The sequence below is a fragment of the Macrotis lagotis genome, chromosome 1 (assembly GCF_037893015.1).
Source record: "Macrotis lagotis isolate mMagLag1 chromosome 1, bilby.v1.9.chrom.fasta, whole genome shotgun sequence".
NCBI lineage: Eukaryota > Metazoa > Chordata > Mammalia > Peramelemorphia > Peramelidae > Macrotis > Macrotis lagotis.
In genome coordinates, this window is record NC_133658.1 from 92,856,416 (window position 1) to 92,860,721 (window position 4,306).

Here is a 4,306-nt window from a genome sequence, read left to right on the forward strand (position 1 = left end):
TGGAATCACCTCCCTGATGTCATGGTTCTCTTTGAGAACTAAGGACAAACAACAACCACTGTGAGTAATAGTAGGAGCTGCCCATGGAGGACCCAATTGATCAGTTGAGCAACAATGATCCTTTCCTCCCTCCCTCATTTCTTTTTCTTTTTCTTCCTTCCTCCCTCCCTCCCTTCCTTCCTTCCTTCCTACCTTCCTTCTTTCTTTCCTTCCCTTTAGATCATATAGGGCATCAAGCCCTTACCAGAAGGTGCTCTGCCCAAAGAAATGTAAATTTTAATTTTCCTGAAGCCTCCCAAGATTTGTTGAGGTTTATAGATAGATTTTTTTTCTATCTCTGTGTCTTGTTGATTGTCCAACAATAGGTCCCAGGTCAAACCACAGTTGGTCAAGGTTTGGACCTAGATTGGCTAAGAGTGAATGTAAATAAAAATTGTTTCTGTTTTAGCTAGAAACTCTGAGGTTCTTCCCCTCCCATAATGATTTTTGACTAGGTAAAATAGACCTGTGTTTATTTCATTTCTTTTTTACTTAGCCTTAATGTATGAGTGTTGCTTCAGTCAAATTGATACAGGTTAAAGACCTTTTTTTTTTTTTTGTCAAGCATCTGGAAAGTGTTACTTAATCTCTGCTATTTATTGTCTGCTAGTGAGGGTCCAGACTATCAAGTACAGATCTGATCACACAGACAACAGAGTTCACTGTATCTAGGTGGGCACATTCAGCATTGACTGTACCACACTGACCAGTTCATCAAAATCAGTGTTTTGAAAGTGTCCACAGTCTGTGAATTTGTGCAATTTGACTCCCAACTCATTAGCCACTTCCTACTGTTCATTCCAAGAAAGAAAAGGATCAATAGTGGACTCAAACTGTACTATATGTTGGCAATTAGATTTGATCTTCTCCCACTGCCAAGGACTATTGAAGTATCCACTTGCTCATTCATTCTCATCCCCCAGATTAGGTGTATATGCAGACACTACTGTGATAGCATATAGACGATGTGTTTCTGCATACCTCATGGCAGCAATGGCACCAGAACTGTGCGCTATGATGATTGTCTTCTCATCACAGTGGAATTCAGACTCCATAAAAGACAACCAAATACTTTCTCAAACTATAATTGGATTAGGCATGTATTGAAACAAACACTGGAAATCAGGTATCTTCTCCAGTCTCTTTTTTTACCTATCCATACCAACCATGGATCACTGTTAGGGACTATTGTGCATGGGAGAACTTTAAATTATCTTCACCTGATGTCCTTGAGCACCAGAGTCTTGTTTTACTAAGTGCCATGGGAGTGGGAGTGGATTAAGGGACTGGGAAGGATATTTAAGCAGTGGTATTTGGTTCAATAAATACAGACCTTGTAGACTTTGGAGACCTTCCTGTAAAGGGAAAACTTGTCTTCATTGTCTTCCATCCCTCCAAGGCTCACCTGGGGAAGATGGAGGGAGTCCAGAAGTAGGATTCAACATAAGAGTCTAGGATAGGGACTCAATATAATGGCACCCAAACAGGGACTAAATTTAAGGCACCCATACAGGGACAGGAAGGTGGAGTTATCTGAGTCCAGAATAAGTACACAGCAGATCCAAACAAGAGAACCAGGTGACATCCCAGAGCAGAGGACTCTGGAGAAAGTAACAGGTTGATTGTTACTAGGGGGCTGATTTTAAACAAAGGGGTATCAAGCAAAAGTAAGAAGACAAATAATATTTAGCATTGAGGAGTCAGCAGGAAGGCAGTGCCACAGGGGATGGAGCTTCTTCCTCATCAGGAGTCTGTACCAGCACCATGAATGGCATGCAGAGGACCTACTTGCTGCTGCTTTTGGCCATAGCTGTGGGCCTGAATGCTCTATGTGTGTTAAGTGGGATCCAAACCCCTAAACCTATGGCAACTTTAGAGACTTCTCATTGTTGCTAAAGACCCTGACACAGACCCTGACACTGACAACGAATTTCATTCTCTGTAATAGTGTTGACTACTGCTCATGGGGTACAACAACTCCAGATTGTACTGTCAACATCGTAACTGATTTCCAATGCTTTCACTCATTCTCTGCCATTCCCACCCTCTGCAGAGGGAGAGGGGAGGGAGAAGGGAAAGTTTACTTTTGGAACTTTAAAACTCAAACCCATATCTCAAAAAACTTATTTTAGAAATCAAAATCCCATGCCTTCTTCCTGGATTGGGGAGGGGGGGGTTGGGCAATGACTATGCTTTTCAATAGGCTTTTAATTGGGAAGATTCATGGTTAATTAGTTAAGAAAAAAGTGGAAGAAGGCTTTTTTTCTGGGATTGGGAACTTTAGATTTTGTCTTTTGAAGGAAGCCTGTGCTTATGGCTAATATTTTGGGGGTGTGTGTGTGTGTGTGTGTGTGTGTGTGAATTTAATCATCAATAGAACGTTTTTTACATCATGGGGTGGCTAGGTGGCACAGTAGATAAAGCACCGGCCCTGGAGTCAGGAGTATCTGGGTTCAAATCCGGTCTCTGACACTTAATAATTATCTAGCTGTGTGGTAATAATTATCTAGCTGTGTGGTCTTGGGCAAGCCACTTAACCCCATTTGCCTTGCAAAAAACCTAAAAAGATTTTTTTTTTACATCTCTCCACTGGCCTGGAGAGGTAGGAAAATGTTTCTATATTTTGAGATTTTGGTGCTGGCCAGGGTGTCCAACAATCTCACTTTGATAAGTTTGAAATACAAAAGAATTGTTTTCTGTGTTTATGTTAGTGTCTAAACTCTGAAATAGGTAAAGTTAAATGTTACCTGAGTTAAAAGTTACTCCTTTTAGTTTGGATTGAAAGGTTTTTTTTGTTGGCAAAAGAAAAAAAAACTTTGTAATCTTTGTAAATTGGGGATAAATGTATTTCAAGGAATTTGGGAAATTGGGTTTTACTATTGTTTAATTGACATTTGTTTATACTATTTTGAACTTTTGTTTATAATTTATGAGGCATTCATTAGGTAATAATTTTGTTTCAAAAAAAGACAAGAGAAGAAAAAAAAGAACAAAATTAGAACAAAATAAAACAAAAAAAGACAAGAAGGGGGATATGCTAGGGACTGTTGTGTGTGGGAGCACTGTAAATTATCTTCACCTAGTGTCCTTGAGCACCAGAGTCTTGTTTTATTAAGTGCCATGGGAGTGGGAGTAGATTAAGGGACTAGGAAGGACATTTAAGCACTGATATTTGATTCACTAAATGGAGGCCTTGGAAATCTTCATGCAAAGGGAGAACTTGTCTTCCTTGTATCCTGAACCTCCAATGCTCACCTGGGGAAGATTGAGAGAGTCCAGACAGGGACTCAACAGATCACCACATCACCTCCTCTATTCCCAGGAACAATCACAGCCTTCCTTGCAGAAACCATTACCCCACCTGGGAATATCTCTCCCCAGCACTAAAGACTTTTTTCTTAATAAGATCTAGGTCTCCAGAAAGGTCAATGATCAATGTTGGAAAGGATGTAGGAAATCTGGGACACCAATACATTGTTGGTGGTGTTGTGAAATCATCTAATCTTTCTGGAGAGAAATTTGGAATTAAGCCCTAAGGGCCACAAAAATGTGCATATCCTTTGATCCAGCAATACCAGTACTGTGTCTATACCCTGAAGAGATGATGAAAGAGGGTAAAAACATCACTTATACAAAAATATTCATAGTAGCCTGTTTGTGGTGGCAAAGACAGGAAATCAAGTAAATGTCCTTCAGTTGGGGAATGGCTTAGTAAACTGTGGTATATGTATGTCATGGAATACTTGTTCTATTAGAAACCAAGAGGGATGGGAATTGAGGGAAGCCTGGAGGGATTTGCATGAACTGATTCTGAGCGAGATGGGCAGAACCAGAAGAAAATTCTACACCCTAATAGCAACATGGGGGTGATGATCAACCATAATGAATTTGCTCATTCCATCAATGCAACACTAACGCACAGTTTTGGGGTATCTGCAACAGAGAATACCATCTATATCCAAAAAAAGAATTGTGGAGTTTGAACAAAGACCAAAGTCTATTACCTTTAATTTTAAAAAATACTGTTATCTGTTATACTTTATTTTTCTTCCTTAAGGATATGATTGCTCTCTCATCATTTTCAACTTATATCAATGTATATCATGGAAACAATGTAAAGACTAACAGACTGCCTTCTGTTGGGGGGGTGGGGGAGGGAAGCAAGATTAGGGAGAAAAATTGTAAAATTATGAATAAATAACTTTTTTAAAAAATGAAGGTTCGGAGGGGGGCGGAGCCAAGATGTCAACAAGAAGGGATCCAATCT

The 4,306-nt window shown here is 39.8% G+C and overlaps 1 pseudogene; it reads right to left on the reverse strand.

The window, feature by feature from the left end:
- Positions 1-707: 707 nt before the first annotated feature.
- On the reverse strand, positions 708-3,392 carry LOC141513188 (serine hydrolase RBBP9 pseudogene; annotated as a pseudogene).
- Between the last annotated feature and the right edge of the window lie 914 nt (positions 3,393-4,306).